The sequence below is a fragment of the Nicotiana attenuata genome, unplaced genomic scaffold (genome assembly GCF_001879085.1).
Source record: "Nicotiana attenuata strain UT unplaced genomic scaffold, NIATTr2, whole genome shotgun sequence".
Lineage (NCBI taxonomy): Eukaryota > Viridiplantae > Streptophyta > Magnoliopsida > Solanales > Solanaceae > Nicotiana > Nicotiana attenuata.
Genome location: NW_017670596.1, coordinates 470,246 through 488,606, shown reverse-complemented (window position 1 = coordinate 488,606; position 18,361 = coordinate 470,246). Strand labels below are relative to the sequence as shown.

Genomic DNA, 18,361 nt, shown 5'->3' with positions numbered 1-18,361 from the left:
AGGGACCTCTTGTCATAAAAAATTATTTCTTTTTGGCATTAATTATTCATTCCCACTACTGACTTATATTTTTTCTGTTGTGTTTTATAGGTTGTTGGAGATGGTGCTAGTTGACTTAATATTCAATTACGATGGTGATTGGGTTACTGAGCCTCAAGTTGTCTACACAGGAAAATTGGTGAAGACTTGGACAGGTTATGACTCCGACTCACTTTCACACATAGACATAGTCAATGAATTCACAAATGAGCTAGAATTTTTAGGGGTTCAACAACTTATAGTTGCTGCCCCATCTGGTAAATTTTATGTGATTGAGGGGGATAATGGTATTAGACATTTACAAAGGTTATTATGCAATGAATTTAATGTAGTGAACCTATATGGTGTAGATGAATGTGAGCCCCCTATTTACTCTATTCCCAATATTGAACAATATGAAGAAGAATCTAATAAAATTGTGGATGATGTTGGTACTGATTATAGCTTAAGTGATGTAGGATCTGACTCTAGTACTGATTCTGAAGGATACAAATCTCAAGAATTAGAAGCACTTAAAGCACAAAAGAAAGGGGAAATAAATGAAAAACTTAGTGACTTCAAAGAGTTATACAAAGGTATATCCTTTAAGGACATACCAGAAACTAGGAAGTGTATGAAGTTATATTCTCTGGCTAACAAGAAAAGATTGAAATTGGAGAAGAGTGACCTAGAAAGGCTTAGGTATACTTGTGATATTGTTGGTTGTCCCTTTGTGTGCTTAATATCAAAAGAAAAGTTTGGTGGGGTTAAAATCAAGACTTTATTTTCTGAACATGATTGTGGCACTGCATTTGATAACAAGACTGTTGATTTTAGTACCATTGCATAATATTTCAAGAAGAAGTTACAGGATAATCCTAAGTACAAGGTTAGGGAGATGATGTTAGATTTGAAGAGAAACTTTGAGCTAACTGTTAGTCATGGGAAGTGCAAGAGGGCAAAGAGGATGGTATTGGAGTCACTAGATGGTAGTTTTTCAGATGAGTACAATAAACTAGAAGCTTATGCCAATGAATTGAGGGAAAGTAACCCTGGTAGTGATGTGGTTGTTACACTTTCAAAGAGTGCACTTGAAGAAGGAAGAAGAAGGTTCTTGAGAATGTATGTGTGTTTTCATGCTTTGAAGATGTGTTTCAATCTAGGATTGAGACCTTTTATTGGTTTGGATGGTACCTTTTTGAAGGGCAAAGCCAAAGGCCAACTGTTAGTGGCAGTTGGACAGGATTCACAGAATTATTTTTACCCTTTGGCATGGGTAGTTATTGATAAGGAGAACAAAAATACTTGAAATTGGTTCCTACAGCTGCTGCAATCTTCTTTGGACCTCAAGGAAGGGGAAGGAGTCACCTGCATGTCAGATATGCAAAAGGTGAAGTTTTCTGAAATTTCTAATATGTTATTCAATATTCTAATTACTTTTTACTTGATAATCAATTCTGAACATCTTTATTTGTTCTGCAGGGACTGCTTGATGCAGTCAAAACAGTCCTTCCCCAGGCACATCACAGGTACTGTGTTAGACATATTGAGTCTAACTGGTGCAAACAGTTCAACACTGGGAAAAACAAGAAGCTTTTATGATGGTGTGAATGGTGCACATATGCAGAAGATTTCAAGGATCAGCTAGGAAAATTAGGTGACTTGAACAAAGATGCTGCAGAGGCTTTGTTGAGGTACCCACCCCAGTCTTGGTGTAGAGCATATATGGACACTGTATGCAAGAATCAGTCGGTTGATAATAACTTGACTGAATCATTCAACAAGTGAATTGTGGATGCAAGGCATAAGCCTATAATCAAGATGCTAGAGGACATCAGAATCAAGACCATGAACTTGTTAAGAGAACATGAAGAAGAAGTTAGGAGCTGGAGATATGATTTCAGTCCAAAATGCATGGACTTATATAATGAGTACCTGCAGATTGCACAAACTGCCTGTGAAGTAAATGCAAGTGGTCAAAATGGCTATGAAGTAACATAAGGATCTGACAAGCATTGTGTTAATTTGGCTGTGAAGAAGTGCACTTGCAGGTCATGGGACCTTACAGGAATCCCATGTCCACATGCTATTAGAGCTATACTTCATGACTCTGGTGATCCAATGACTGAAATCAACTGGTGGTATAGCAAGGAGGCATTTCTGCTGACTTATAGGCACAAAATACAGCCTGTCAGGGGAGAAAAGTTTTGGAAGATTGAACCATCTCAAGCAATGGAGCCTCCAGAGCTTGTGAAATTGGCTGGTAGACCTAAGGTTAAGAGAGATAGGCAGAAGGATGAGGCAATTAAAAGACAAGGAGTTTGGTCACAGTCAAGAAAAGGAAGAATCATGACTTGTAGCAAATGTGGAGAAACAACTCATAATGCAAGGACTTGTGGTCAGGTAAATATTTTACATTAACTTCAAAGTATTACATACTAGACATGAATATTTCTAACTTGTCTTTTTTAACTATTTTAATCAAGGGAAAGAAGCAAAGTAAGAGAGGAAGAGTTGAGCAGGCTGCTGCCACAACTGAGCAGGATTCCACCAGTTCAGCACCTGCTGCCACAACTGAGCAGGCTACCACCAGTTCAGCACCTGCTACAAAAAAATCAAAAGGAAAGCAACAAAGGAAGAGGTCAAGTTGTTTGATAGAACATGAAACTAAACCTCAAGTTGAAAATGATATCAACTGTTCAGCACCTCAAGCCACTCAACCAAGTCAGGACAGTGGACTTAGGTTCATGCCTACACCTGAAAGAATGCTTAGGTCAAGAGTTAGACATGAAGAAGATGCTGTGCTTAGGCCAAGAGTTATATCAGAAGTAACTACAAGGCTTAAGATGAGACAACAGGTACAAATACTAGCTGGAACAAGGTCAATCAACTTCACAAGTGATCATAGTGGTGTTAGTGTACCAACAGATCTGCCATATTCAGCCCCAACATTACAGTGGAAGGGGAAGGCTGCTGTAACTGCAAATCAGTTGGAAAAACAAGGGCAAGAAAGAATTGGAAAGCTGAAATCAAGGAGAAAAAATGAAGAAAAAAGTATAATTTTTTTGTTGTGTGGGATGTATTTACTGCAAACTTATAGACAGTTGTGTCCCTTTTAGTATTCTGTAATTTTAGTTTTTTGGTGTTGTTTTGGTGATGTAACTACTGGAGTTACTGTCTTCTTTGGTGATGTAATTATAGTTATTTGGTGCTGTTTTTGGTGATGTTTTAGTGATGTAATTACAGTTATTTGGTGCTATTTTTGGTGCTGTTTTAGTGATGTAACTACTGGAATTACTATGTTTTTGGTGATGTAATTACGGTTTCTTGGTGCTGTTTTTGCAGCTGTTCCAGAAAATTATTACTGAAATTACTGTGTTTTGGTGATGTAATTTCAGTTTTTTTGTGCTGTTTTTGGTGATGTACTGTGTTGTAAGCATTTGTGTTTGGAAAATAGTGTTGACTTATTGTCCAGCTTGTATTTATAATATTAAATCCAGAAGTGAGACTATTTGTTTCTTATCCAAAGCTCCAGGTGCATATACTAGTCCCATATGATCATCACCAAAGTTTATGTTTTTGGTGATCTATGTTTTCAAACTAAGTTCTAGTACTTAAAAAAGCACCATATGCCATGAAACAATTCAAACTAATTTCAAACAATTGACAAGTCAATAGATAGAACATCAAAACACTAGTACTTGGAAACATAGAACATCAAAACACTATTACTAGGAAACATACATTAACAATTGATGTAATTATTATGCAAAAAAAACTCTAGTACTTAGGAACATACATTAACAAGTGAAATATGGACCATAGGCCATCTTCAGCAAACACAATTTACTTCAGCCACATTGCCGCAACAAAACCAACAATAAGTGCAACTGAAATCCAAATAAACATCTTCATCTTAACCACTTTATCTTCGATTTCCCTTACTTTGTTTACTTCAACATTTTTTACAACCTCCAAATCTTCAACTTTTTCCAACAGCTTGTCTCTTTCTATCTTGCACGACTCCAGTAATTGCTTCAACATATTGATTGTAACATTAGCAGCATCCAATTTACACTGCAACTTATTGATTTCTACCAAAGCTCGGTCCGAAAAAGGTTCGTCTTGCCATTCCCAATATCCACACGACTCATTCTAACGAAAATGAACAATAATTAGGTTAGAAGGAATAAAAATTTAATTTTCTACAAACAATTAACAAACTTACTTCAGGTTTTGCACATTTATAGAATCTTCTTCCGGGATTTTGAAGTGTGGTCGATCGGAAGTGGTTGGCAATCTCTCCACAATGGCACCTCCTCTTTGATGTAGCGCTAGACTCCGACATATATGATGAAATTTGTTGAAATGGGCTGTCTTGATGGAGCTAATAGCATAGAGGGTTTGATGGAGATGGCAGTAGGATTATAAATTTGGGGTTTTGACACAGTTACCCACAAAAATAAAATTATTTACCCTTGTATACCCATTTGTTTTCCTACCCATAAACCAATTACATTTCCTGCCCATAGTAGGTTTTGTGGGGAATTTTTTCTTTATTCTCCAATTCTTTTTTATTTCTATGCTTTTTTTCTTTTCTTTTTGCTTTTTTTTCTTTTCTCCTTTTTTTTTCTCTCGTTTTCTTCTTATTTTTTCCTTTTCTAATTTCATTTTTTCTATTTTTTATATTCTTTTTCTCTTCATAATCTAATTTCATTTACTGTTTTTACTATTTTTTATTATTTATTTTTTTATATTATTACTAAAGAAAAATTAAATTGTGCACCAATTAAATATAGTTAATACAACCAAAAAAATATTAACTAACATATGATACCAGTATAGTATATAGCTATACCAACATGGTATACAATTGTACGTAAAGAGTTAACAAAATTTTAATTCAACTATTAAAATGAAATAATATCAGTTGTCAAAAAAAAAAATTTAAAAAATTCTAAAAGGATCTAATTTTAATAGTATACCGTTACATCATATAGCATACTATATATATATATATATATATATATATATATATATATATATNAAAACAAATTAAAAGGGAAAAGACAAGTGAATTTATGGGTAATAAGTATACTATTATAGTATATTGTATGCTATTACAGCATATTGTTACAGTATCTTGTATATTATTACAGTACACCATAACAATATATTGTATACTATAATAGTATACTGTTGTAGTATAACTATATACTCATATAGTATATTAGTATACTGTAGCGATATACTGTTTTGTAAACTATAATAGTATAGTGTTGCCGTATAGCTATATACTCCTACAACATATTGTATACTGTAGCGGTATATTGTAGCTGTGTTCTTCTTCGATTTTCAACTGAAAATTTCGATCTCAATCACCTCAAATCAGCTCCAAACGCTATCAAATTTTAGTATGAACTTCCAGAAGGTACTATAAGCAATATTTAACAGCACCCACTTTGAATCAAATAAGAAATCTTCAAAAATAAAATTGAGCTTCCAAGCCCAACAATGGTGGATATTCAAATACACATAAAAATTTAGATCTGGGAAGCTTACTCGAAGATACTATAAGCAATATTTTATAGCACCACATTGAATCAAACAATAAATCTTCAAGAAGAGAAGTGTTTGTGCAAACTAGCTATAATACTTGTTAATGGCTTCATCTTCTTCATCTTCATTATCATCCTACTCACCATGTGCAACATGTAAATTCCTACATCGAAAATGCCAGCTAGAATACGTGTTTGCTCCTTGCTTCCCACCAGATCAACCCCAGAAATTTGCAAATGTTCACAAAATATTTGGAGCCAGCAATGTGACAAAGCTGCTCAATGAATTGCAACCTCACCAAAGGGAAGACGCCGTCAACTCTCTCGCTTATGAAGCTGACATGCGCCTCCGCGATTAAAAGGTAAATAGGCGGGTAAATAGTTTGGGGGCCATGGATAGGAGTAGTAAATAGTTTGGGCCTAGGCATTAAAGGGTAAATAGTTTGAAATTAATGGGTATAAAGTGAGATTTTCTCTATAAATTAGGGTTGGGGTTTAATTTGGGTTATAAATCGTTGGGCAGTTGCTTTGGGGTATTATTTGGTTTATAAATGGGTTATGGGTTGGTGGGTTTCATGGAGCGGGTCGTCTCTTATGTGCCCAGATTCAAAAGAGCCAAGGATGGTTACCACGTGGCACCTCCGTCTAACTAAGGGCAGATTTGTTAGGATAGTTGGACGACAGGGACTTTTATGGCCCAATAGTATAACGGGGGATAATTTTAAATAATTTACCATAGTACAGGGATATATCAGACTCTTTTCCGTAAAAAGAATAGGTTATTACATATTATACTAGACTCACCTAAGTGATGCTGAAAACAAACATTATAATAATATAGTAGCTGTTTTAGAGATCAAACAGAAAACAAAAACAGATAATGAAGCAAATCACTAGAGGTCGAACCAATTGGATGCCATACATGGTTGGACTTAGCAAGATAATGCAAATAAATATGGATATACACAAAATTTCAGCAATTACCTAAAGCCATGCTTGATTTATTTTGCTCAACTTGAGAACAAGAAAATTCAAGTCCTAACATTAACACGGTTATGGATAGCGGAAGGACTCAAGTAAAATAATTAAGTGTTTTCATCCATAAATTCAGAAGTTGTCACAAACACAACATAATCCAAAAAGGCAATTGGATCTTCTTTTCTCCACAGTGATACTAAACATTCTTCATATGTCATCTCTTTGTTTTACATGAATCCTTTAGCTACCCATAACCATGTACAACGACGAGAAAATAAAGCAAGCATGTTCTAGATAATCTGCTAACATAAAAATAAACGTAGCAAAGTACCCAAATATTGAAAATGGAAAGAAAAAAAACCTCGCACTGTACAAAAGATAATTAAACAAATACCTGAAACCGTATTTCCTTTATTTTTATGAGGACCAGAAAAGCCTAGTCTCAAATTTAACATGGTTATGTTCATGCCGAGGGATTCATGAAAAACATGAAGTGGTTTCTTCTGCAATTTAGCAGACATCAAATTAATGTTTTTGGCCTTCTTTTCTCCACAAAGACTTCTATAGATTCATTTGTAAGGCCCCGTGAAAATTTCTACTCAAAACCCGAGAGCTCGTAGTGCCAAGTTAGGTATAAGTGTTAGACTGATCTATGCATTAAAAAGTTAAGGAATAATGTTTTCCAGAAAAGTGCATTTCTGCGGTCCGTTATGCGATCGCAGACTACCGCAGAATAGCTATGCGGACCGCATAGTTGCCGCAGAGTCAGGCAGTGTGATGGTAAATTTGAGGTCAACTATGCGGCCAGCTATGCGATCGCATAATCACTATGCGGGCCGCATAGTCATCGCATAATCCCCTTGGAATTTTTGTAAGGGGCAGTTCTGCGGTACATTATGCGACCGCAGAACAGGTATGCGGACCGCATTTCTGTCGCATACCCAGAGAGTGTGTTCAGGTTTTGGGGCCATTTTTATGGTCCATTCTGCGGGCCGCATGTCCATTATGCGATCGCAGATCGTGTCGGGCTCCTATTTTCTAACTTTTAAAACCCGACCCCATCCCATTAAAAATACCCCATTAGACCATTTTTCTGATATTTCACTGCAATATAGAGTTAGAGAGGAAGTTCTAGAGAGAGAGGGAGTGACCTTCATCAAGTCCCCACTCAATCCTTGCCCCAAATCCTTGAAGATTGTCAAGTGAAATTACTAGGTCTTCACCCTAAGAGGTAAGAACTTGTACCCTCATCTATAATTTCGAAATTTCTATTAAAATAAGTGATAGCAAGTGGGTTCATGGGTATAAGGGCTGATAATCTTCCATACATAAAAGATAATAGGGTATGGGGAGGTTGTGAACCAAAAAGATAGCAATTGTGGTTTAGGATGATGAAAAAACTCTCACAAAAGGGTCCTAAAAGAACTATCCAACTCATGACTTAGAGCTTGCGACAGTGGTGTTTGCGCTAAAGATTTGGCGACATTATCTATATGGGGTCCATGTGGATGTATACACGGACCACAAGAGCCTTCAATATATTTTCAAGCAGAAGGAGTTGAATCTGAGATAGAGAAGATGGCTAGAGTTACTCAATGATTATGATATTGATATTCTCTATCACCCGGGAAAGGCTAATGTTGTGGCGGACGCTCTTAGTCGAAAATCTATGGGAAGTTTGGCTCATATGAGGGCGGATCAGAGGTCGTCGGCCCGGGAGGTTCATCAACTGGCTAGTTTGGGAGTTTGCCTAGCGGACTCTAGTGAAGGAGGGATAATTGTGCAAAATAGAGTCGAATCGTCGCTTGTGGCGGAGGTGAAAGAGAAGCAATTCAACGATCCATTATTAGCACAGCTGAAGGAGGGGATTCATAAACATAAGATCACAGCTTTTTCCTTTGGCATGGATGATGATACCCTACGGTACCAAGGCCGCCTATGTGTTCCGGATATTGAGGGTCTTCGGGAAAGGATCATGGAAGAAGCTCACACTTCTAGGTATTCAGTGCACCCAGGTTCTACAAAAATGTATCATGATCTCAAGGAAGTTTATTGGTGGAATAACATGAAAAAGGAGGTGGCGGACTTTGTGGCAAGGTGTCTGAACTGTCAACAAGTGAAGGCCGAACATCAAAGGACAGGTGGATTGGCTCAAAGCATAGAAATCCCAATGTGGAAATGTGAAATGATCAACATGGATTTTGTGGTGGGGTTATCGCGCACTCCGCGCAAGTTCGACTCAATTTGGGTGATTGTGGATCGACTCACGAAATCAGCACACTTCTTGCCAGTCAAATCTACCGACACAGAGGAACAATATGCTCAGTTGTATATAAAGAAAATAGTCAGGTTGCATGGTACTCCAGTATCAATCATTTCAGTTCGAGGGGCTCAGTTCACGACCAACTTTTGGAAGAAATTTCATCAAGGTTTGGGCACGCAGGTAAATCTTAGCACAGCTTTTCACCCCCAGACCGACGGGCAAGCAGAGCGGACTATTCAGACGCTTGAGGATATGTTGCGTGCTTGTGCTCTTGATAGCTGGGATGATCATTTGCCACTCATAGAGTTTGCTTACAACAATAGCTTCCATGCTAGTATCCAGATGGCGCCATTTGAGGCATTGTATGGTAGGAGATGTAGGTCTCCCATTGGGTGGTTCGAGGTTGGAGAAGCTGAATTGATAGGGCCGGACCTTGTGCGCTAGGCCATGGAGAAAGTCAAAATTATTAAGGAAAGGTTAAAAAACTGCTCAGAGTCGCCAAAAGTCTTATTCGGACGTCCGTCGCAGGGATTTGGAGTTCAAAGAAGGTGATTGGGTATTCTTAAAGGTTTCCCCCATGAAGGGTATCATGCGGTTTGGGAAGAAAGGAAAATTGAGCCCAAGGTATGTCGGACCGTACAGAATCATCCAGCGGATTGGTCAGGTGGCATACAAGCTTGAGTTGCCACCCGAGATGTCATTGGTACACATAGTCTTTCATGTGTCTATGTTGAAGAAAATAGTGGGAGATCCGTCCACTATCGTGCCAGTTGAAACTATTGAGGTTAATGAAGAACTGTCATATGAAGAAGTTCCAGTTGCCATTCTTGATAGGCAGGTTCGGAAATTGAGAAATAAGGAAATTGCGTCCGTAAAAGTGTTATGGCAGAACCAACAGGTTGAGGAAGCCACTTGGGAAGACGAGGAAGAAATGAGAAGGAAGTACCCACATTTGTTTGTATAGCCATGTAATAGCTTTTATGCATTTGGTTCCTAAGAACTTTGTACCATTGATTTGATCTATGTAAAACTGTTCTGTTTCGTTTTGGATATATGATCGCCTATGCGGCTATGGTTAGTATATACGAGTTATGTTATGTCTATGAGATGTGTATATGCTGTTAGGATATGTTTCTGGGGCTTTCTGACAGGTGGATAGGCCTAGATACAAAGGAAACTCTAGCGAAATTTTTGGAAATTTAGGGAGTTAGCCAAATTTGGGGCTATTAATATGTTTCCTGTTGAGAAAGGCTGAGGTTGCATAAAGATTGCTCATGAGTGAATCTTGATCCTTATTCGAGGACGAATGAACTTAAGTGGGGGGGGGGGGGATGTAAGGCCCCGTGAAAATTTCTACTCAAAACCCGAGAGCTCATAGTTCCAAGTTAGGTATAAGTGTTAGAGGCGAGCCGCGATTCGGACCCTTTAGACTGATCTATGCATTAAAAAGTTAAGGAATAATGTTTTCCAGAAAAGTGCGTTTCTGCGGTCCATTATGCGATCGCAGAATAGCTATGCGGACCGCATAGTCGCTGCAGAGTCAGGCAGTGTGATAGTAAATTTGAGGTAAACTATGCGGTCAATTATGCGATCGCATAATCACTATGCGGGCCGCATAGTCATCGCATAATCCCCTTGAAATTTTTGTAAGGGGCAGTTCTGCGGTACATTATGCGACTGCAGAACATGTATGCGGACCGCATTTCTGTCGCATACTCAGACAGTGTGTTCAGGTTTTGGGGCCATTTTTGCGGTCCATTCTGCGGGCCGCATGTCCATTATGCGATCGCAGATCGTGTCGGGGCTCCTATTTTCTAACTTTTAAAACCCGACCCCATCCCATTAAAAACACCCCATTAGACCATTTTTCTGATATTTCACTGCAATATAGAGTGAGAGATGAAGTTCTAGAGAGAGAGGGAGTGACCTTCATCAAGTCCCCACTCAATCCTTGCCCCAAATCCTTGAAGATTGTCAAGTGAAATTACTAGGTCTTCACCCTAAGAGGTAAGAACTTGTACCCTCATCTATAATTTCGAAATTTCTATTAAAATAAGTGATAGCAAGTGGGTTCATGGGTATAAGGGCTGATAATCTTCCATGCATAAAAGATAATGGGGTATGGGGAGGTTGTGAACCAAAAAGATAGCAATTGTGGTTTAGGATAATGAAAAATCTCTCACAAAAGGGTCCTAAAATCACTGTGCACACTTAGTACTTGATAATTTACTTAAATGAGCTAGAATCTTATTCATGCCTCTAATTCTTGGTTCAACTCGTAATTTTCATAAAATAGATCGAAGTTGCTAGGAAATTCCTGAATTTATTATAAGGATTTAAGGAAAGCTCCATTGAGGTATGTATGGCTAAAACCCCATCCTCTTAGAAATTGAGCTTCCATGGTGCCCTTGCAAATGTTGTAAGTTCGAAATTTGATTGATGTAGTACTTATTATGTTAAATGAATTGATGTTGTGAAGATGTATGTAGAAGGTGCTTCTTCATGTGCTTAATGTGTTATTCTTTGAAAATTGAGGATGTGTGGAGAACATGATCTATGTGCTAAATGCTTAAATGTCAAGTCAAGGTTATATTGGGACTAATATGCCGAACTAGATGAGTTCCTCTCTATGCTTATAACTTAAATTGCTTTTGTATGTGCCTATGATCTTAAATGGAAAGGTAAATGTTGAAAACGGGAACAATGTAAAATGTGAGTTAGGGAATGTGGTAATTGTGGCCCCAAGCGCCGATGAACTAATACATGTGAAACCAAAGATTGAAGTGAGATGATCAACGGAGAAATGGTAACGTCTCGGGGAGACGGCTTAGCCGATCGGACCGTGATCGGACGCCATGTTATACACACATGGTGGTAATGTATTGATAATTGATACTGGAAAGTGAGAATGAAATAATGGTAACGTCTCGGGGAGACGGCTTAGCCGATCGGGCCGTGATCGGACTCCGCTCTAGGAAGCGGTGGTAATGTGGATAATCATGCAACAGTATGGAATGCTCCAATCTAAAATTTCAAAAACTATGTGAAAACTATGTGAACCTCTTATATTGTTGACGTGGCGCTTATTTGAAGCTTTGTTGTTCTTATGATTTCTTTTTGCTCTTGTATGGTTGTTCTTTCTAACGGGATGGTGTTTAGTTATACATACTAGTACTATTCCATGGTACTAACGCCCCTTTTGCCGGGGGCGCTACATTTTTAAATGAATGTGGGTGGCTCCATAGCGAATAGTGCCGATCGCGCGTAGCGGAGCATCCTCCTCTCAAAGTCTTGGTGAGCCCCTTTCTCCTTCAAGGGGTTATGTTGTACAGCTTTTGTTATAGATATCCACTTTTGAGGTATAGCCGGGGGCTTGTTGCCGGCGTTGTTATCATTGTCTTTTGTATCCTTAGAGGCTCCGTAGACGTTTGTGTGGGTTATGTACGGGCGTTGGATGGGTCCGTGAACTATGTTGTAATTATAAACTCTTGCTTTCTTCTAAACTATAACTGTATGAAATCTTGAAAACCTAACTGCAGTTTAAGGTTGTGTTATAAAATGAACTATCAATGTTGAATGTACAACCCCTCTTATTGTCTAATTAAACGGAAACCGGATTCCTTAATCACATTGAATTGGGTAGAAAGTGTTTGATAAGGCTTGCTCAGTTGGGTTCACTCGATTGAGCGCCGGTCGAGCCTCCTGAGGTTGGGGCGTGACATCATTGCATTTCACCTCTTTGTTTTTATGTTAATCCCTCGGCGACCCACAACCATGCAAAATTATGAAAAAAAAATAAAGAAAGCATGTTCCAGAAAAAATTGCTTACTAAATAAACTTAGCTTTACACAGAAATGATGAAAAAATGTCACGCTCTTCTTAATTAGATGCATAAATTGGACACGAGTAAGAATTTTCATGTTAACTTTGCATGTTTCATATAATAAAAAAATAGTTGTTTGGACTTCGATCACTAATTTTTTTCACATTTTTAGTTTAATTTTGTTTTGTAAGAAAAAGAAAAGAAATAAGAGCACACTATACTACGACAAATAAAACTCGTAAACAAAATAAAATAATCTGCGTATTCACTAGCAAAATATTCAAACAACTATCAATAAGGAAAAACTAATATCAATCGAATTTTACGTATTTATATTGATTACTATTTGGCAACTTAAGCAATCAAGATTTGATACAAGCACATCAGGACCTATACTATGATACACATAATTCAAAGATGTCAGACGTGGAGGCCACTTCAGCTGCTGAGTAGGATAATTTGAATAGCTGTTACTTTTCGAATTTTACTGCTTTGGCGGGAATTTCAGTTAGAATATAATTTTAGCATATTTTGCATTTCAGTAGATTGTTTAGGAGCATAAGTAGCAAGTTGAAAACTCTTATTACACACTTTTGACATGTTATAGAGTTTCTAGTCTTCTCTCTAACTCCTTCTAGTCTCTCTTCTTCCTACTCCTTCTCATTTTTCTGCTTATCTACCACTTCATTGCTGAATCGATACCAATTTTGGTATCAATTGGTATCAGAGCCACACCATGGGACCACGCAAAGCTATTAATCTCACATCGGGGAATCCAACTCTAGATTGGTAGGATCAATATGAGGATTTAGCTACTCAGTAACAAAACCTGAGTTCAATTCTCGATCAAAAAATGCAGGAATTGCGAGCTGATATGGATCACAAACATGCTGAAATGATACAGATGTTGGGAGCCCTCAAAAACTTGATCGACGGAATGCAGCTTCATCAACAGTCACGGGACAGCAATTCTACTTCCAATTTTCGAGATAATGTGCTGCAATCAGATCAGGGAATTTAGGCCCTAATCCTTACTATGCTCATAACAATCGAGGTCATAATCTGATATTTTCTAGATTTAATGGGAAAAATTTGAAAAGCTGGCTGTATAAGATCGATCATTATTTTTCTGTTGATAATACTGCTGGAAATCAGAAAGTAAACATAGTATCTATGAATTTGGATGATGATGCCCTAGCTTGGCATCAGTCATACATGAAGTGCAGAGATTCATGCATCCTTCCACCATGGGATGAGTATATTGAAGCTTTGGTTGAAACATTTAGGCAAGAATATACAGATCCTATGCTAGAGTTGAAGCAACTGAAATGAACTAGTTCAGTGAAGGAGTTTCAATTTGCCCTTGCCAGACTGCTAGCTCAATGTGACTTAACTGTTAGCCAGGCTATTTCCTGTTTTTTAGGAGGACTGAAGGATGGGTTAGTGAACCCTATTAAAATGCATGAGCCTCAAAACTTGTCCAAAACATATCGATTAGCCGAAGCTACCTTAGCTGCTAATGCTAGAGCACTAAGGTATAGTCCTGCATATATGTCATCCACACACCTTAAAAAGCCATCCTATGAACCACATCCCACCAAAGCTACTCGTATTACTACTACCTCGGCTCCTAGACTAGCCACACCTCCTTCGACCAATGCCATTGTCCCTAGGAATATGAGAACTATTTCTCCTGCAGAAATGCAGGCTAGAAAAGCCCAAGGTCTATGCTATTTTTGTGATGACAAGTGTACTGTCGGACACAAATGTAACCTACCTAAACACCTATTTGTGATGGATCTAGATGTCTCAGAAGGTGAAGGTGTAGAGGTTGCTAGGCCAGAATCTGAAGGAAGTCCTTCTAGTGAAGAGTGGTCAACTGTGGAAGGGGATACTCCTATGATCTCCCTATGTGCCTTAAGTGGATTGCAAGGGGCTCAAACAATACATGTCACTGGATATAGTGAAAAGAGACCAATACAAATCTTCCTTTATGGAGGTAGAACTCACAACTTCATTGATGAAAATGTTGCTAAGAGGTTGGGCTATCAAATCTGCCCTACCAGGGTAAGCTATGTGAGCCTTTGTAACAATACATTGGACAAAGGGTAAGCTATGTGAGCCTTTGTATCAAATCTGCCCTACCAGGGTAAGCTATGTGAGCCTTTGTATCAAATCTGCACGGAACTACAATTTCCTCCGGCTTAATTGTATTTCCAGTGAGTAAATATGACTTGGTCTTAGGGGCTTTGTGGATGAAAATACTAGGACCTATTACCATGGATTATTCTGAGCTGACTATGGCTTTCAATTACCAAGGGAAGTATCATTTGCTAAAAGGAGTATCTGAGGATGCAAAGTTTCCAGTCCAAAATCTTTGAACTGAAGGGAGAGGAAGTGCAATTCTTTATGTTCCACTAGTCCCTATTTTCTCATGTTAGAAATCATTCATCAATCGCATAAAATAAGTGTTACATATAGCAAAATTCTGGACCTACGTTTCCCTAATCTAGGGAATCCAAAAAAGTTCCCAAATGTTTACATCTTGTTCATAATTCAAGTTACACCTAAAGTACATCAATTGCAAAACTCTATATGAAGTGCAGTGTGTTCCATATGTCTGAGGTGTTTCTTTGCTCTCTTCCCTTTCCAGTTGTAACAGCAAAACCTGCAAAGATAACTGCAGCTCCCGTCGCACCCCAAACAAATACAAATGTGCAATGCAATATAACATCATTTGCATTTTTACTACAATATTTTCATCTCCTTTTATCTAAGAAGATACATAGCCAGCAGCGGAGCTGGAGTGCTAGCAGCTGGTTCGGACAAACCTAGTAGCTTTAGTTCAAATTATATAGTATTTGTCTTTAATTTTTTTTTGAAAGTATACAAATTATTAATTTAGAACAAAATAACTTAAAAGGACTAAGAATTTTGAACCCTTAAACTCAAAATCCTAGCTCTGCCGTTGAGGCGAAGGAGCAAACATTGTACAGAGGTTCCTAAGCAGAATCATATAGAAATGGTAATGTGGAGTCAACTATGTTTTCTATTGAACACAGCTATACACAATAATTCACCTTTTACCATAAAAGTAGAAGCCAGAGTCCAAAAAAGTACAAGCTGATAAAAAGAATAGGTTACTGCATATTATACTAGACTCACCTTTCTGATGCTGAAAACAAACATTATAATAATATAATGGCTGTTCCAGAGATCAAACAGAAAACAAAAACAGATAATGAAGCAAATCACTAGAGGTCGAACCAATTGGATGCCATACATGGTTGGACTTAGCAAGATAATGCAAATAAATATGGACATACACAAAACTTTGGCAATTACCTAAAGCCATGCTTGATTTATTTTGCTCAACTTGAGAACAAGAGAATTCAAGTCCCAACATTAACACGGTTATGGATAGCAGAAGGACTCGTGTGAGACAATTAAGTATTTTTCATCCATAAATTCATAAGTTGTCACAAACACAACATAATCCAAAAAGGCAATTGGATCTTCTTTTCTCCACAGTGATACTAAACATTCTTCATATGTCAACTCTTTGTTTCACATGAATCCTTTAACTACCCACAACCATGTAAAATGACAAGAAAATAAAGCAAGCATGTTCTAGATAATCTGCTAACATAAAAATAAACGTAGCAAAGTACCCAAACATTGAAAATGGAAAGAAGAAAAACCTAGCACCGTACAAAAGATAATTAAACAAATACCTGAAACCGTGTTTCCTTTATTTTTATGAGGATCAGAAAAGCCTAGTCTCAAATTTAGCATGGTTATGTGAATGCCGAGGGATTCATCAAAAAAAAAGATGAAGTGGTTTCTTCTGCAATTTAGCTGACATCAAATTAATGTTTTGGCATTCTTTTCTCCTCAAAGACTTCTATAGATTCATTGCGTTTCACCTCTTTGTTTTTATGTTAATCCCTCGTCGACCCACAACCATACTAAATTATGAAAAAAAATAAAGAAAGTATGTTCCAGAAAAAATTGCTTAATAGATAAACATAGCTTTAGTAAGTGGTGGCGGCTGAGGAAAAGAACCCTAGCTTTAGAAGATGCAAGATTGCGGACTAAAGGCAAGGGATAAATAGAGAGAGCTTTTATCAATATTGCACTAGAGCCCCTTAAACTTCTAAAGATTTAGAAATTTGTATCCTTGATTACTTCTTAAGTCGATTAACTCCATCCTCACTCAAGCACTAGAGCCCCTTACACTTCTAAGTATTTTCATGTTAACTATACGTGTGTGTTTCATATAATGAAAATAATAATATTGTTTGGACTTTGATTACTAATCTTTTTAATATTTTCAGTTTAATTTTGTTTTGTAAAACAAAAAAAGTACACTATAATACGACAAATAAAACTTGTCAAACAGAATTAGAAAGGTTTGTGCATTCACTTAAACAACTATGAATAATAAAAAACTAATATCAATCGAAATTTAAGTATTTAGATTGATTACTATTTGGCAACTTATAGCCTGTTTAGCCAAGCTCCTCTTGAGGCAAAAGTATTTTTTTCTTCTAAAATTAAGGTGTTTGACCAAGCCTTTGAAAGGAAAAAAAGTGCTTTAAAGAGAAGTAGAAGCAATCTTGGAGAAGCAGAAAAAAGTAGTTTCTCTCCAAAAACACTTTATTGAAAAACACTATTGAGAAAAATACACGTAGAAGCAGTTTTTTAAAGCTTGATCAAACACTAATTACTGCTCATAATTAGGGGTGTACAAGCCAAACCATCAAGTCAAACCGAACCGACGAACCAAGTCAAACCGAAGAAAAAACCCGACTCATGGTTTGATTTGGTTGGTTTGATGTTGGAAAATAAAAAACCGATAACTCTTAGTTTGGTTTGGTATTAACAAAAAATAAGTCAAACCGAATCTAAACCAAACCGATATTATATATAAATATATTATTAAAATTTTATACATAAAAAATAATCATTAAAATCTAATTTGTAAGTATTTTCTAAATTATTTTATAATTTTCAATATCTTGAGATATTATTTATTTGTGGACTTGTAAATTCACTATCCACTAAGTAGATTCTATCTACGTAATCCAAATATGAAGCCCAAATTAAACCCAACAAGACAAAAGACAACAAAACCCAAGTTCTCTGTGCTTATGCACTAGATTGCATATTCAGTTAATCCTCGGATCATTACGGATGGCAGCATTGGATTTTCTCCTTTCAATACATATTTGGTGCAGTTGGTTGTCATCTTGCTCACATAATTGGTGATTATTTTAGTGTTGAGGTTTATCAAGTTTACACTTTATAGTGCTTTGCTTTATCACATATTTGTTGTCATTTTCTATTACGAAAGGTCTTACAATTATGATTCATAGGAACAATTGGTATTACTCATAGATTGTTTAGAAAAATAGTAATGATGCAGATAATGGTGACCATTTGATCTCTTTTACAAGCATAATATATAACTTAAAAGAAAAATCGAAAATAAACCGAAAAACAGAGGAAATCGACTAAAATCGAAACCGAAAAAACCGAGTTTGTGTTGGGTTGATTTGATTATGAATTTAGTAAACCGACATAGTTGGTTTGATTTTGGTTTAATAAAAAACCAAACCAAACCGCCTCATGTACTCCCCTACTCATAATTGTTTTTCAAATTAATTAGCCAAACATAAACTGCTTCTCATTAAAAGCACTTTTGAGAAAAACAATTTT

At 37.0% G+C, this 18,361-nt stretch overlaps 1 long non-coding RNA gene across 1 annotated transcript; it reads right to left on the bottom strand.

Moving 5' to 3' along the window:
• Positions 1-15,075: 15,075 nt before the first annotated feature.
• Positions 15,076-16,717, bottom strand: LOC109241364. Its single transcript, XR_002070227.1, has 2 exons — positions 16,375-16,717; positions 15,076-15,320 (listed from the first exon to the last, which is right to left on the bottom strand). It is a non-coding gene; the product is annotated as an uncharacterized LOC109241364 (long non-coding RNA).
• Between the last annotated feature and the right edge of the window lie 1,644 nt (positions 16,718-18,361).